The sequence below is a fragment of the Rattus norvegicus genome, chromosome X (assembly GCF_021556685.1).
Source record: "Rattus norvegicus strain SHRSP/BbbUtx chromosome X, alternate assembly SHRSP_T2T, whole genome shotgun sequence".
Lineage (NCBI taxonomy): Eukaryota > Metazoa > Chordata > Mammalia > Rodentia > Muridae > Rattus > Rattus norvegicus.
Window position 1 is genome coordinate 27111791 of NC_141554.1, and position 18129 is coordinate 27129919.

Below are 18129 nucleotides of genomic sequence, written 5' to 3' on the forward strand. Positions count from 1 at the left end.
GTTGTTTATCCATATGTACTCCTGTCTCCTAGCTACCTCCCCTTAGATGTCCCAAAGGCACTTAGAACTAAACATATTTAAAACTGATCTCATCTGCTCCCTCCCAAACCTGTTCCTCATCTCAGATTCCCTCTCAGTGAGGCAAATTCATCCAAGCCATTTGCTCAAGCCTGAAACATGAGCTGCAGTGGCTCCTGTCAGCTGTCGCAGTTGCTAAAGTTGTCCCTGAACCTTTGGTGTGTGTTTGCCTTGCCCCAAAGGTCAAGACTAATAATAAAGTTGAGCTGAGCAGCAGGGCAGGAAAATTAAACCCAGCTTGGAGACAGACAAGACCCAGCGTCACCAGAATCAGTTTCTGATTTGACCTCTGATGTCAACCAGTATAATCCCTTTTGGGAAAGCGGGTTGACAAAAGCCTAAAAAAGATGCTCGTGGTATTTTTCCCAGAGAATCTGCTTCAGAATCAATGACCATTTATCTGGGTCCCCTCCTGAGAAACAAACATTCTAAACACAAAATTATCCCTTGTGGGACCTTTTTTTCTCTGATCCAATACTGGGAAGCCGTCTTTGCATCCAACAAAAGTAAAAGGGTTAAAGCACAGCTGTCTACAACTATTACCTAGGGATGAAAGCTGTGGACATTCTATAGCAACAAGGAAAAATTATTATGCTGTAACTAAGGATACAGGGTTATGTGTGTGCTCTGATTGCAGCAATGTAAAAATTTTGGAGGCATAGCATTGCCTAGGGGACATTTACATTTTCTTCTCTGTGAAGTTCAAAACTAAAGATCCAAACATTGTCATTTATGAATTATCCTCCAGCTGTTGACTTATTTAGCCAGTCTCATCTTTCAGTCAAGAGTCTTAATCATATGTCTGTTTTCTATCAGTTCTTCTTTGAGTTCTGCTCTGACAAAGGCAAGTCACCCAGTATCCATTTGCTCTCATATGTCAGGACAAGAAAAATAGGATATAAAAACAAGCGCTTTCAAAATCTATGGTGCAGACTGCGTGGAGCCCACTTGGAGTCTTTTGCAGGCATGGTCACCCCCTGGTGGCCACTTGCCTGGTCGCCTTCGGGTAGCTCTATGGCCGCTTGGACAGAGGGCTCACCTCTCCCTGGCCCAGTCCCAGCTTTTTTCCTGGCGTCCAAGACTCCTCCCTTTCTATTCTTCTGGGCGGGCTCTAAGCAGTCTGCACTGCTGGCATGAACTCCCCACCAGGTTGCGCTCTCACACCTTCCTCCCCAAAGTCTCCTCCAGCTGCAATGACGTCTTTGTCATTGGTTCGCATGCGCCCTCGCCACTGACCAATGATAGAACGTCACTGCCACAGGCCCCAGAGTTTCCCCTCTGATTTTTCCCCGTAATTGGAAAAAAAAATGGAGAAAATCTAATACTAAGGCGATCCTCCAAACTCGCGGTTCTAAAAGAGAAGTGACACACAAGAAAAGCTACAGTCCCCAAGCCAACTACTTGCTTGGTCATCGTACCAGTACCCGCAGCTCTGCAGCATAGAGCACCCACCCTGGCTAAGCCTAGCAGGCCCTCTCCTCCAGATATCCACATGAGGCCCCGCCCTCCTTGCAGCAAGCCGACTGAGTGTGAACACTAGGGCTGGCTAATGCTAAGCTGATGCAATCTGGAAGCTAGTTGGGAACATCTGGTGAAAGGGGTGTTGGGAAGGAAAATAGTTCCTGCAGTAGCTCTCTCCTCAGTAATCCTATTTTTGTAGTTGTATACAAGCATCGCTCTCCCCTCAGTAATCCTACTTTTGTAGATGTATACAAGCATCGGCTGCCTACCTAGGGTAATGGTTCAGAATCACTTAGAGGGCTTGTGAAAACAAAATGGTTGGGAGTCATGAACTGTCAGGGATTTTGTGTCCATTGATTTGAAATGAGACCTGAGAAACTGTTTCTAACAGTTCCAAGGTCTGGTTCAGGCAGTACACTATTAAATAGATAGATGATAGATTGATAGATAGATAGATAGATAGATAGATAGATAGATAGATAGATAGAGATAGATAGATCATAGATACCTCTGAAGCAGTTTTTTTTAATAGCAAGTTGAAAAAAAAGTGTTAGTTGTGCAGGAGGATCACAAGTTTGAGGCCAGTCTGGATGCTGTATTCAAAAACACAGGTTATGCCACATACTTACTAATTGTGGTGGAGGCTATTATCAAAATAATAGCAGAGACACCTCAAAAGTCTTATTTCTCCATAGAAACACTGCAGACAAAGCAGAAACTAATAACCAACTTGTCAAAACACTAAGAACCAAGAAAAGGGGTTCCAGCAACTAAACAAATGTTGGATTTAAAAAGGCAATTTTAAAATGGTAGGTTTCTTAGTTAGGATTACTATTGCTGTGATGAAACATCATGACCAAAAGTCAAACTGGGGAGAAAAGGGTTTATTTGGCTTACACTTCCGTATCAGTGTTCATCACTGAAGGAAGTCAGGCCAGGAACTCAAACAGGGCAGGAACCTGGAGGCAGGAGCTGATACAGAGGCCATGGAGGGGGCTGCTTACTGGCTTGCTCTCCATCACTTGCTCAGCCTGCTTTCTTATAGCACCTAGGATCACCAGTCCAATGATGACACCACCCACAATGGGCTGGGCCTTCCCCCATCAATCACTAATTAAGAAAATGCCCTACAGATGAATCTTATGGCAGCATTCATTTCCTTGACTGAGGCTCCTTCCTCTCTGGTAACTCTAGCTTGTGTTGACACAAAACCCACCAACAGAATAGGAAAGCTTATTGGAATCTGTACTTGGTGTCCAGTACATTGGTGGTCCTGAAAAGAGAAGCCTGCATTTCCATGTGGAAGCCTGACATCTGGTTCTGGAGGGAAAAAGCAGAGCAGACTCTATGGGTAAGCTACCCTTTCTGTGTGTTCTAACTAACTTACTTAGATGTTGGAGGACTTCCAGAGGATACTGATCTCTGTCTCACCTCACTCACAATGCAGGCAGGGGAGAAGAAAAAGGACCAAAATAGAGTGTAGGAAAAATTTTAAATAAGAAGACCCATCATATACATGCACGAAATTTTCAAAATATAAGTGAATTTTTTTATTTAAAAAGTGAGATTGGATTCCTCAAAATGTAAGAAAAACTAAGAATATGTAGACGTCTAGAGTAAAAGATTGAGCCACCTCGCCTGAAGGAAGGGGCTGTGACTTCAGTGAATCTGACTAAGCTCGAAGGTGGTGTGGCCTATAATGTGTTACCTGCTACCATGAGTGCCTGTTTTGACTTCCGAGTGGCGCCAGATGTAGTCATGAAGGCCTTCGAGAAGCAGCTGCAGAGCTGGTGCCAGGAAGCGGGAGAGGAGGTCACCTTTGAGTTTGCTCAGAAGTTTACAGAGCCTCGAATGACACCCACTGATGATACAGACCCATGGTGGGCAGCTTTCAGCGGGGCCTGCAAGGAAATGAACCTTACTCTGGAGCCAGAGATCTTTCCTGCTGCCACTGACAGCCGATATATCCGAGTGGTAGGGATCCCAGCTCTGGACTTCTCGCCCATGAACCGCACACCCGTGTTACTACATGACCATAATGAACGACTGCACGAGGCTGTGTTTCTACGTGGGGTTGACATATATACACGCCTACTTGCTGCACTTGCTAGTGTGCCCGCTCTGCCTGGTGAAAGCTGAGCTTTCAGCCCAATCACTGCCAAGGATCTGTTGCCCCCGCCCCGCCCAGTAATAAAGCCAGTGTTGAATGGGATGTTCTTTAAAAAAAAAAAAAAAAGATTGAGCCAAAATGTAAACTGGACCATTTAAAGTCCTGGGAGCAAAGCTGAGGTGGGTTTCTTTGAGAAATTGGAATATTCAAAAGAAAAAACATAAATGGCAGAATTTAAAAAATGTGCTCAGAAAAGAACTGAGCAGACCCCCAGCCATCACCAATAGCGATTCTTAAGGCAACAGTACCCTAAAATAGATCAGTTTTTGCAAAAAATAAGAAGATAAGTTTTGCTATTGCTTTTGACTTTTTTTTTTTTTTTTGTAAATTTGGTTTTGGTTTGCTGAAAGGTTTTGTGGGGGAGGAGTGCATGTGTTTTTTGGCTCCTTATGTTTAGGAAATCTCTATAAAAACACCAACTAAGAAACAGAGACTTCAGTGAGCACACATAAGGAATACAGTGTTCACAAAATTAGTTTGGAAAAGTCACCTAACAAACACATTATTAAGGCTTTCAAAAACAGCAAAGTCAGGGCGAAGGGAAGAGGAACTATAATTTGCAGCATTAACATAGTAGGACATTCAAATGCATTCTCCTTTTGTCTTGAACTTACTATGAAGCCTGGGCTGCCTTCAATCTTTGGATCCTTCCACATCAGTCTCCATCTAAATGTAAAGGTTTGCCACAAAAAATAACATGAAAGAGTAGTTCAGCTAAAGGAACAAAATAAGGAGGCAGGAGATAGCTTTAGTATTTTAGATTACTTGCTGCTCTAGGGGGGCCTGCGATTAGTTCCCAGCAACCATGGCAAATAGCTCACAACTGCCTCTAACTCTAGCGCCAAGTAATCAAATGCCCTAGTTTGGTCCACATGGGCACCCACACACAAATGCACATACTCATACAGATACATACACAGACACATAAATAAAAACCAGTCTTTAAAAAAAAGGAACCGGGGTTGGGGATTTAGCTCAGTGGTAGAGCGCCTGCCTAGCGAGCGCAAGGCCCTGGGTTCGGTCCCCAGCTCCGGGAAAAAAAAAAAAAGGAACCAAATAAATCAGTAGAAGCCATCCCTTGGAAAGTACGAAGAATTAGGTTTACCAAGTAAATACTTTAACATGGTTGGCTCAAATGTGCTCAGATAGCTAAAGGAAAACATGAGCAAAAGTTGAAAGAAAAAAGGTTCTGTGTGTTAATATAAATTTAAATGATAGAAAGTATGAAGAGAAACCAAAAAGAAATGTTGACTATGAAAGCTACAGTAATTGAAAAGTCCATCAGACACATTTGACCAAAAGCTGTAAATATAAAGACTAGAACAGAAATCAAGTATAAAAGAGAAAAGATAAGGGGTGGTTTTTGAAATAATAAATGCTTTACTAGACTAGCAAACCTGAAATATATGAAATCCAACAGGAGGGCCAGTGAGATGGGTCAGCATGCAAAGGTGCTTTCAGCCAAGTCTGACAGCTTGAGGCCAATCCCTGAACCACACATGGAAGAAGGAGAAAAATAACTCCCTTACTTTGTCCCCTGAACTCCATACATGTACCAGGGTTCATACAAATACAAATAAATAAGTAGATATAATTTTTTATCCAAAATCGAGCTGGAGAAATCATCATAAAAAAGAACCTTATAGACAATTACATGGAAATATGATAATATGAAAGATATTGATGAATCCCTGAAGAAAAATACAACTTCTTAAAGTGCAATAGGAAGAAAAATAGCAAGAACAGACAAATAGCATAGATCAAAGTAATAATTATAAAACTCCCACTTCCCCACAAAGCCCAGGGCAACACCTGGACACTTTATAGCTGAATTGTATCAAACTTTCAAATATGAATTCATACCATAACAGGCAAGATAGCTCAGAGAGTAAAAACGCCTACTATCTAGGCTGCAGACCTATTCGATCCTCAGGGACCACATGGTGGAAGGAGAGGACGAACACTTGAATGCCCCTTTGACCTTTACAAACACTCTTGGGCTCGAAAGTGAATGATTCAAAAGAGGAAGAAATTTGAAGCATCTATTAGCAAGAGATGAGGACTAACATGAAGACCCACAACTGGCCAAGGTGTAGAGCATAAGGGCCTGCAGAACACTCAGCCCTAAAAGCAACATCTCTACTGAAGACCTCCTCACAAGTCTCAGGCATCTGTGTGGAAGAGGGGGCAGAAAGGCTGTGAGAGCTGAGGATGCTGTGGGACTCCAAGGAAACTGTATCTTCCCGACACTAGAGGGCAACTGCACACGCAAACTCACAACAGTTATGACAGCATGCACAAACCTTGTGCGAGCTCCAGCCAGAACAAATCCCAGCATGGAGAGGAGAGATGAATATTTAGTCCACCTTTAGCCAAGGAACTACGGACAATTGAGAGCTGCCGGGAGAGGGACAGTAAGTTTTCTTTAAGAGTGCAGCTACTGATCCACTGGCCAGACTCCTATGAAAATATGAAGACAAATTGGACCTGATGGCTGAAGAGAAAAAAAAAAGGACACAAAGTTGGGTGCATAGAGAAAGGTGGGCGATCTGGAAGGAGTTGGGGGAGAGGTGAAAACAGACAAAACTCACACTTTGAAATTCCCAAAGAACTAATTTTTTTAACAAAAGGGAAAAGATTACAAAAAGATCTGAAGGCACGTCTTCCTAACATCATGAAACCAATGTCACTTCATACGTAAGGTGAACAAAGACATTACCCAAAAATATCTACAAAGCAGGATCTCTGAAAAATATTTATACAAAATTCTTAAATAACATAAAACAAGTTGAGGATGGGGAGACAACTCACTAAGGTACTTGCCACTCCAAGCATAAGGACCTGTGTTCAGATCTCCATCATTGGCATAAAAATATGGAAATGGCATTGGGTGGTGGTGGCTCATGCCTTAATCCTAGCACTCAGGAGGCAGAGGCAGATGGATCTCTGAGTTCAAGGCCAGCCTGGTCTACAGAGTGAGTTCCAGGATAGCCATAGCCACACAGAGAAACCATGTCTCAAAACAACAACAACACCAACATTGCAGCAGCACCAGTAATCCCAGTGCTGGGAAATAGAGAAGGCCAGCATCTTACTTGCCAGCCATTCTAAATAGTAAAATCAACAAGCTCCAGGTTCAGCAAAAGACCAGTCTCAAAATATAAGGTAGGGGAGTTAAAGAGATGGCTCTGTGGTTTAGAGTACATGTTGCTCTTGCAAGGGACCCAGGTTCAATTTCCAGCACTGGCATGGTTGCTCAACCATTTGTAACTCTGGTCCCAAGGAGTCCAACACCCTTTGCTAGCACACGTGTGACACACACACACACACACACACACACATATTTATGCAGGCAAAACACTCATAAATGCATACAATGTAAAATTAATATATATCTTTTTAAAAGTTTAAACATCAAAATACATAGATATAAATTTAAAAAGAAAATTGGACAGATTATACACTTAAAACTATAAAACACTAATGAAAGAAATTGAAAGACATAAATGTTCAATGCTCATAAATTGCAGAGAATATTGTTTAAATGTCCATATTTCCTGTAATAATATGTAAGTTGAATGTCATCCCTATAAAAACCTCCATGTCTTCTTCATAAAAATAAAGATAACTTTTTTAAAAAGATTCATTTATTTCATGTATGTGTTTACTTTGTCGCTGTCTTCAGACACACCAGAAGAGAGAGCCAGATGCCATTACAGATGGTTGTGAGCCACCATGTGGTTGCTGGGAATTGAACTCAGGACCTCTAGAAGAGCAGTCAGTGCTCTTAACCGCTGAGCCATCTCTCCAGCTCCAACATATAGCTTTTTAAGAACATTTTTTTAAATAAGGAATCTCACTATGAAGCTCTGGTTGGCCTGAAACTCGCTATGTAGACCAGGCTTGCCTTACACTCAGAGGTCTGCCTGCCTCTGCCTCTCAAGTGCTGAGATTGACAGTTTGTGCTGTTATGCCTACAACAATAGCTTTTTCATTAGCATGTATGAACTTTACCTATAGTAAATTTAGTGTGGTATGTCCATATAGATACAGTCTGTACTGATCAAATCCTATTGTGGGGTACACAGCAGAAAAGAATGTTTGGCCATGGGTTTAAGCCAATAGAAAGTCTTTATTAGTTGCCAGCAACTACATTGGGTGTTTGCAATCCCAGCATAGCCCTGAGCCTTTCCTCAGTCCAATTTTAATCCTCATGAGAACAATACTTGCTATCAACATTTGTATAAACATTGTGGTCTTTTTCTTCTTCAACCAAGATGGGCTGTTACTTTCTGCTTATAGCTCTGTAGGCGTCTCTAGCCCACAGCTCCAAAGTCTTCTGCACATTGCTCCTTGATAACAAGTGTCAAGGACCTGTAATTCACAGGGTCAACTTAAGGGAGGAAGAGCTTATCTTCATTCATATTTCAGAAATTTCAGTCCACCACAGCAGGGAAGGAATGGCAAAGCAGAAAATACAGACTGAACCCATAGGGCAATATAAGGTTGAGACCTGTACCCAGAGACATACTTCTTCCAGCAGACCCACTTCTGGGTGCCGCATATGAAGCCATGGCCATACATGAACTCCATCATACCTCCCCTGTGATGGACCAAAATCTTTGATGATATGAATCAAAATTAATCCCATAACGTCCTCTGTCTAATATGATTCATAGCCTCAGCAGAATAGATGCTGTGGATATACAAAAAGAGGTGAGGCTATATAAGACATAAGAAGAAATGATCCCTTCTGGCACCTTGGATCTCAGGCTTCAGAATTATGAAAAAAAAAGCTTTGCTCTTCCAGCTTCCTAAGCTATGGCTTTTTAGTATTACAGCCATAGGAAAGTAAAGTGGAAAGGAAGAAGTAAATTGTCTCTATAAGTGACATTGTTTATAGAGTTTCATAAGTGAAACTCCCAAAGAATTCCTAAGAAAGCTATATAGAGCACATAAACAAATTCAGTAAAGATACTAGCTCAAGATACACACACACACACACACACACTTAGCTTTTCTATGCCTCTAATGAATGAAAATTAAGAAAACAATTTTATGTACAACCACAACTAAAGAATAAAATAGTTGGGGCTAGAGAGATGGATCAGTTGTTATGAACACTGGCTGCTGTTCCAGAGGACCTGAGTTCAATTCCCAGCAACCATATGGCAGCTCACAACCACTTGTAACTCCAGTTCCAGGGGATCTGATACCCTCTTCTGGCCTCCCTGGGCACCAGGCACTCATGCAGTACACATTCATATGTGCAGGCAAAACACTCATACACAGAAATAAAAATTAAAAAAAAACTCAGAAACAAATTTAATCAAGGACACGAAGGACCTGTAGAGCAAGAACTACAAAGCATTACCAAAAGGAATGAAATGGCATCCTGTGTTGAGGAAGACTTAACTGTTCTTTTAAGAGTTTATTGTTGGTTTCTGGGCGATGCAGGAGGCTGGAGGCCAGAAGGCTGGCCCTACCATGGGGGACATGGAAACTCTGTATCAAGTCCCATTTTTAGTGTTCTAATGCCCCAACCTGAAGCTTAAGAAACCACCCTGGACACTGGAAAAAATTTCCTGAACAAAACACCAATGGCTTATGCTCTAAGATCAAGAATCGACAAATGGGATCTCATAAAACTGCAAAGCTTCTGTAAGGCAAAGGACACTGTGGTTAGCACAAAATGGCAACCAACAAATTGGGAAAAGATCTTTACCAATCCTACAACTGATAGAGGCCTTATATCCAAAATATACAAAGAACTCAAGAAGTTAGACTGCAGGGAGACAAATAACCCTATTAAAAATGGGGTTCAGATCTAAACAAAGAATTCACAGCTGAGGAATGCCGAATGGCTGAGAAACACCTAAAGAAATGTTCAACATCTTTAGTCATAAGGGAATTGCAAATCTAAACAACCCTGAGATTTCACCTCACATCAGTGAGAAGGGCTAAGATCAAAAACTCAGGTGACAGCAGATGCTGGCGAGGATGTGGAGAAAGAGGAACACTCCTCCATTGCTGGTGGGATTGCAAACTGGTTCTGGAACTCAGTCTGGAGGGGTTCCTCAGAAAATTGGACATTGAACTACCCAAGGACCCAGCTATACCTCTCTTGGGCATATACCCAAAAGATGCCCCAACATATAATAAAGACACGTGCTCCACTATGTTCATAGCAGCCTTATTTATAATAGCCAGAAGCTGGAAAGAACCCAGATGCCCTTCAACAGAAGAATGGATACAGAAAATGTGGTACATCTACACAATGAAATATTATTTAGCTATCAAAAACAACGACTTTATGAAATTCATAGACAAATGGATGGAACTGGAAAATATCATCCTGAGTGAGGTAACCCAATCACAGAAAAACACACATGGTATGCACTCATTGATAAGTGGCTATTAGCCCAAATGCTTGAATTACCCTAGATGCCTAGAACACATGAAACTCAAGACAGATAATCAAAATGTGAATGCTTCACTCCTTCTTTAAAAGGGGAACAAGAATACCCTTGGCAGGGAATAGAGAGGCAAAGATTAAAAGAGACACAGAAGGAACACCCATTCAGAGCCTGCCCCACACGTGGCCCATACATATACAGCCACCCAATTAGACAAGATGGATGAAGCAAAGAAGTGCAGACCGACAGGAGCCGGATGTAGATCGCTCCTGAGAGACACAGCCAGAATACAGCAAATACATAGGCGAATGCCAGCAGCAAACCACTGAACTGAGAATAGGACCCCCGTTGAAGGAATCAGAGAAAGAACTGGAAGAGCTTGAAGGGGCTTGAGACCCCATATGAACAACAATGCCAAGCAACCAGAGCTTCCAGGGACTAAGCCACTACCTAAAGACTATACATGGACTGACCCTGGGCTCTGACCTCATAGGTAGCAATGAATATCCTAGTAAGAGCACCAGTTGAAGGGGAAGCCCTGGGTCCTGCCAAGACTGAACCCCCAGTGAACGTGATTGTTGGGGGGAGGGTGGCAATGGGGGGAGGATGGGGAAGGGAACACCCATAAAGAAGGGGAGGGGGAGGGGTTGGGGGATGTTGGCCCGGAAACCAGGAAAGGGAATAACACTCGAAATGTAAATAAGAAATACTCAAGTTAATAAAAAAAAAAGAAAGAAAGAAAGCACCCTGGGTGCACATGCCGTCGGCTATAACGGTGCACACCCTGGTGGTGGTATCTTACTTCCTCATTACCGGAGGAATAATCTATGATGTTATCATTGAACCTCCAAGTGTTGGCTCAATGACCAATGAACATGGGTATCAGAGATCAGGAGCTTTCTTGGCTTACAGAGTAAACAGACAGTATATTATGGAAGGACTTGCATCTAGCTTTCTGTTTACAATGGGAGGTTTAGGTTTCATAATTCTGGACTGATCCAATGCACCAAATACACCAAAACTCAATAGGTTTCTTCCTCTTCCTCTTCTTCTTCCTCTTCCTCATCCTCCTCCTCCTCCTCCTCCTCCTCTCCTCCTCCTCCTCCTCCTCCTCCTCCTCCTCCTCCTCCTCCTCCTCCTCATTGGCTTCATCTGTATTCTACTGAGTCTCTTCATGGCTAGAGTATTCATGAGAATGAAATTGCCGGGGTACCTGATGGGCTAGTACCTTTGGAGAAGAAATCAGTGAATCACGGCTTTGCTCCTGTTAATAAAGTTGTAAAGGCTGAACCACTTCTTTGTGTAATGTGGAAAAGATTGGAGAGTGGCATAACCATTGCATGGAGTGAGTGACACCCAAAGCTAGGCCTGGAAGTCGTGGTGTCAAGTGCACTACAGTATTTTTCCTGATGACCTATCCCAGTGTATCAGCTGTATTAATTGGCATTTTTTTCTTAGTTTTTTTTATTTCTTAAAGAAAATATACTCCTCCTAAAACTTTGGTATGGAATAAAATGATTATTTTTTTTACAAACCCATCATCAGTTTTTGGACATGATATTTCTGACTTTCAGAAATTAATGCAAATCGAGAAGTGTATGGTAAAAGCTGAGATATTTGGATGACTGACCAGTTCTGCAGCGGTGCTTTGCCTTGAAACATTGTGTGTGGTACTCGGCTACTTCAGATGCACATGGGGGACTTGTTACCTGGACAACGTGGTGTATGAATGGAGCAGAAATAAATGATTCTTCTAGTTAAAAAAAAGAGTTTATTGTTTTGAGACAAGGTCTTGCTATGAAGCTGTGGCTGACCTGGTATTCGCCAAGAAGTCAGAATCCCCAAATTAAGATGCCAACTTTATATACCATGATTCCAGATTCACATAATCATTATTAAAATTCCCTCAGCATAGTATTAATATTTCTCTTGCAGATCAGATTCAGGGAAATCAACTCAAGGAAGAGCCCTCTGAGCATAGCAATCAGAATTAACTACTCAAATAGGGAAAGAGTCCTGTAGACAGAGGGAGCAAAAGAGGGTAGTGGAAGATTTGGCCTCTTTCCAGAGGAGGGATGGAGAACAGGGAGAAAGCTCAGTGGGGCAATAGAGACCAAATCGCACACTTGTCTGTGTGAGGACTGGACTTTTTAATTGAGTTGGGAGTCGTATACATGTTTTAAGAAAAGGAGAGACAGTTTTAGCAGGGTTTTACCTCTTTGATCAAGTATAGTAGAAATTATTTTAATCCCAGCCCAGGGCTTCTACCCTGCCTTGATCATTGACTTCCCGAATGAAAGACACACTCATAGACTTTATATTAACTGAGCAGCTGCCTACCCTCCATGCTATTAGAATCTACTTCCTTATCAATAATCCCAAGTTATTACTTAGTATTTACTGTTTCATCTAGGATGCTCTTAACTCCAATTAGGCAGCCCTTAGGGCCATGATCTCTTGACCTTTATCCCATGGCGTCTTTGACCAAAGTAATAGTTAAGGATATGGTAAAAAATGGTAATCATTTGGTTTGGTTTGGTTTTTGTAAGATCAGCATGTAGTTGAATGCCCCCAAGATTAATCACAGGTAGAGAAGAAGTAGGAGATGAGGGAGGAGATTACAGATATCAGGACAAAACAGACTTTGAATTCCAACTGCAGAAGCTTAATGTCTATCTTATAGACAAGAGAGAATTAAAGAATTCTGACTATAGGAGAAATTCTGTCATATCTGGATGCTAGAATCTCTCCACAAGAGCTAATATGAAGAGCAGGCTGGCTATCTACGTCACACACAACAGATACAATCCAAGGAGGTTGAAATGTGAGGATGAAGGGCTACAATTTTCAAGCTCTTAAATAGGCAAAATGGACCACATTTGGGAAATGCGTATAGATATGAAGATTTAGTGATCTTCTATTCATTCAACAAACTCCAGCCTTCAAATGCCCTAGTTAAACTAGAACACAGAGCATACTCTATCCCCGTTACCCAGCTTTATTTTTCTCCATAGTGGTCATAACTGCCTTACACAATACTCTCAAGTCATCCCTCCATATCTGCAATGTCTACAGTCACAGGTTCAAATAACCACAGATTGGAAACATTTGAAGAAATGTTTCGATACTGCACATGTATAGATTTTTCTATACCCTAAACAATATGGTACAACTGCTATTTATATGGTATTTATATTTTGCTAACTATTAAAAGTAATTTTAAAATGATTGAAAATATACAGAAGAACCAGAAACTATAGCACAGGAGGTCACTTGAACCCATCATTTTGGGACCTTGTCTCAAACTTAAATTCGTCCAGTCGGATAACTCAGACCTGTAATGTCAGTAATTTAGGAAGTTGAGGCAGAAGGATGCCAGATTCAAGGATACCTAGGCTGCAGTGAGTTCAAGTTTAGCTAGAGCAACTTCAGTGAGACCATAATCTCAATATAAAAAATGCCTAGCATGTATAAGAAATACAATAAAAACCATAAATATCATGTTTTATATCTAGAAGCTTGATTTATGTGACATGAAAACAGAAGCAGAACTATTTGGACAAAGAAGAGAGTGAACAGAAGGGGAGAGAAAGAGAACAAACTAGGGGGCAGATAGGAGCAAACTGTACTTGTATATATGGATGAAGATGTCACAATTAAATCCATTGTTTCCTATCCTAACTAAAATAATAACAAAGTATGCAGTAAGATATGCAAAGTCTATATGCAAATGTCATCAATTTTTATAAAACAGTCTTAAGCATGCATAGATGTTGGTATTTGCAAAAAAGCCTGAAATCAAGTCTCCAGGGATACGTAAGTATAACTGTGTTTTCTTAATGACTATTGTTGATTTTTGTCGACCTGTGCGGATCTTGTCTGCTGGACCTGAGATCTGAGGACCTACAATAGGGTGGATTGTAGCCTGATGCTATAGACAACCTTACTTCAGTCTTTGTAAATGAATGTAACCAAGAAGGCAATGATCAGAAAAATGTGATCAGAAAACCATGTAAATAACTGCCAGTAAGTGCATACTAAGCATTAACAGAGCAGTCCATCTCCAGAACTCCCTGCAGACGAATTTAAACACAACTGCCTGATGACACATACTATAGATTATATCTGGGAAAGCACGAAAGCAAGGGAGAAGAGGAACAGATGTGCACCCATATCCAGGTTCAGGGTACACTGACCAGATTGGGTTCTGGTATGATAGCTATAATCTGATGTCCACCAAGAATAAAGATATCTTATTAAACTGAATGTAAATGTTTGTTCCAGGAGTCATGAAATCATGCCCTATGACAAACCAGGGAACAGAATGCACCTCAGGTAAAAGACCTCTGCCTTTTTTTCCTGGAGCCTCTCTCACAGTTCCTCAAGGCATTGCTCACTGTGCATCATTCTTTCGACTGTGTTCCAGTATCTCCCCACTTTTTTGGTTTTTTTCAATTTTAAGCTATTTCCTCTTGTCTGGAGTCATCACAATCCTAAGAGAAGCATGAGCAGACATGAGATGGGCGTAAGATGTAAGACGATTATACATGGTACTGTCCTGCCAGGACACAGGATCCCCTTCTGCTACTGCTTCTCCTCAAATTCCAGGCAACTGTTTAGAAAAGGTCTGAAATTTGTCATCCTGGTACCCAGTGGTCTAGTTCTTTATACTATATGGGACAGAACAATGGCTGCATGGCTCAGTAGCCTGAAAATGCCAGGAAGCTTAAGCAATAGGTACCTCTTGGGGCAAAAAGTTTAAGTAAATAAGATAACAGCAAGGGGAATATCTTGGGAAGTAGTTCCCTGCTCCCTTTTATTTTTAAAAAATTGTTTCCTTTTTTATATACTTATTTTTATTTTAGATACATTGGTGTTTGACTGCACATATGTCTGTGTGAGGGTGTTGGAATCCCTGAGGGGGTCAAATCTCCCAGAACAGGAGTTACAGACACTTGTGAGTCACCATGTGATGCTATGAACTGAACCCAAGACCTCTGGAAGAACAGCCAGTGCTCTCAACTGCTAAGCCATCTCTCCAGCCCCTAAAAGTTGTTTCTTACGGGTAAAATGTGTATGTTCTACAAATGTTTGACCTTACAGGGTCATAAGGGATTCTAATGATGTGTTTAATTTGCCATTCTTCATAGAATTTCGTAAAATTCCTACTAGTAAAAGTTGGACCATTATCAGTTTTTAACTATGTGGGAATACCCATAACAGAAAGTGTGCAATAAGGTGGAAACTAAAAGTTTTGGAGGAGGGTAAGTTATCTAACTTTGAATATTGAATAGTTACTACTTTATCGTGTAAGGCTTGAATTGTCAAGTGACCCTCTTTCCTTGAGGAACAATATAGTATCCAAGATCTCAGAGTCAGTGACATAAACTGGACTGTTAATTTCTTCCCAATTTACAAAGTGAGGGACAGGAGGATCAGGTACATACGCCCAGGGTGTTTCAGCAGCAACAGATGCACTGAACACTGACAACATACGAAGAACAGTCAGCCATTCTGCTGCCATCACGCCCTTCCCTGAGAATTCAGCAACTCTTTCCCCTTGGTCACTAAATTCTTCATCTGAGTCTCTGTCCCTTGAGTTTGACAACTCTGTTGTTCCATTCTGTATCTTTTCCTCAGGTGTAGGCCTTTTGTTGACACTTTGTAATGTCTTTACCTATCTGCCATAGGTCAAGTTAGTCTTTTAGATACTGACACTGGCTTTTCAGCAGTCTGAGGAAAAAACAAAAACACAGGCTTGGCTCAGGTGAATTAGTGGAGCCAGGCAACTCGATTGACTACACATAACATCTCTCCAAAGAACTGTGACACTAAATTGTTTCGGAGGGACCCCGCAACATTCTGTAGCAGTAAGGCCGTCCTTGCCCAGTCTTTTTTTTTTTAAGTATATAAAATACAAGGTATTTTAAAGAATAGTCCAACTACCCTACTCCACCTCCTTTATTTGTAAATTATGCTTAAGTTGTCCATTAGCTCTTCTCACAAAAGATTGACCCTGAGAAACGCCTGTGATATGGGCTATATCAAACTATTGGCAAAATTCCTGTAAAAGATTAGTAATCTATACAGGAGCATTGTTAGTTTTTAAATATTTTACAGGGGCATAAAATAACAGAACCCAGTGTTACGTCATCCGAAGTATTTAACAAAAATTTTATTTGTTTAATGAAGAATACAAATTTAAAGGGTTAGTCTAATATTTATTTTTGTAAGCAATCTTTTAGCATTTTATTATTTTCTGTAGAAAGCAGAATATCATCTATATGATGTATAATAAAAAGCAAGAAGAAGCAGTTCTTCAGCTCTTTTTTAAAACATTAACAGGCAACTTTTGACATAAAGTTGGGCTACTTATCATTATCCATTCCTTATTCCCATGTTGAATGACTGCCAATAGTTAAGGCACTATCTGCCCATGGAGGGCTGGAACCAGTTATCCCTTGAATATAGGAAGGCCCACTATCAGCACAGAGGCAGGTGTGATCATAATATCTCCTTTTTTTTTTCTAAAGGGATGGATGCGAGTCTGGCATGCCGCATTAGCTTTCTCATATGCCAGTTGTGAATAATGGGTATTTCTGCCTCTCCATCAACTCTAAGACATTTCACCAGCTGTTAGAGATGAGAAACAAAATCTTGATATGGATCATCAGGCCCCTGTCTCATTTCTGAAAGTTCCAGTAGTGTTTGTCTAGAATCTGGTAATTCCTGCCATGTGTCCTCACTCCTAGGCCCTCCAATCATCATCACAGTCCTCAGGTAGAGGAGGATACAATAGTTCAGGCCAGGGAGCAGACAATGAGGGGTGCTTAGCATCAAACAACAGTTTTGCTTTTGCTCCAATGGGTCCTTTCTGACCTTGCACTGTAAAAAAGACATTCTTTCTAGTATGGGTGCGCATGCCCATGCGCACGCGTGCGTGTGTGTGTGTGTGTGTGTGTGTGTGTGTGTGTGTGTGTATGTGTGTGTGTGTGTGTGTGTGTGTGTGTGTGTGTGTGTGTGTGTTTTTCATTATCTGACTCATCCTCACATAAAGAATCTGTCATGGCCTTTTCTAAGTCCATTGGCTTGTCCCCATTTATTGTTTGTATCTCAATATGAACCAATGCCCAAGTCACCCAGGATTGTATTGGAATACTTCCTCCTTATTTATGGGGTTTCACTATATTTTCTTTAATTTGATTCCATACTCCAGGATCTAGAGTGGCCTTTTCAGGAAACCAAGGATTATATTCTGTTATTAAATCCCAACAGTCTTGCAGCTGGGCTTTAGACATGGCAGCACTAGTCTTTTTAAAGAAAGGATGTATCAACTCATACATATGGTGCCATTTTCCTACTTGTAGCCCCATATTAATCCCTGCTTACCACCTCCTGTAGGGGTCCTCGAGTCCTCTCATGGCTTTTCATTTAGGTCCCTGAAACAACCCCTTGTCGACTTTTTGGCCAATCTGTGCAGATCGTGTCTGCTGGACCTGAGATCTAAAGACCAGAAAGAGAAGGGTGGACCACAATCTAATGCTATATATAGACAAGCTTACTTCAGTTTTAGAGTACTTTATACACAAATGTAACCAAGAAAGCAATGATCCGAGGAAGGTAACCAAGAAAGGTTGCCCAAGTTTAGAAAAATGTGATCAGAAAACATGTAAATAAATGCCAGTAAGCATATACTAAATATTAACAGAGCAATTCATTTCCAGAACATCTTGAAAACAGATGAATTTAAACACAATTGCCTAGTAGCACATACTATAGATTGTGTCTGGGAAAGCACAAAAGCAAGGCAGAAGTCCATATCTAGATTCAAGGTACACTGACCAGATTGGGTTCTATAGCTCTGTTCTCACATCCAACGAGAATAAACATGGTCTATAAATTGAATATAAATGTTTGTCCCAGGAGTCATGAAATCATGTCCAAGGACAATTCAGGGAACAGAATGCACCTCAGGTAAAAGCCCTCTGCCTTTTTTTCCTGGAG

General features: G+C 41.2%; 2 pseudogenes; both read left to right on the top strand.

Annotated features, from left to right (window-relative positions):
• The first annotated feature begins 1271 nt into the window (after window positions 1-1271).
• Acy1l1 (aminoacylase 1 like 1) lies at window positions 1272-3678 on the top strand (annotated as a pseudogene).
• Window positions 3679-9205: 5527 nt separating this feature from the next.
• On the top strand, window positions 9206-11350 carry Ostc-ps1 (oligosaccharyltransferase complex non-catalytic subunit, pseudogene 1; annotated as a pseudogene).
• The last annotated feature ends 6779 nt before the right edge of the window (window positions 11351-18129 follow it).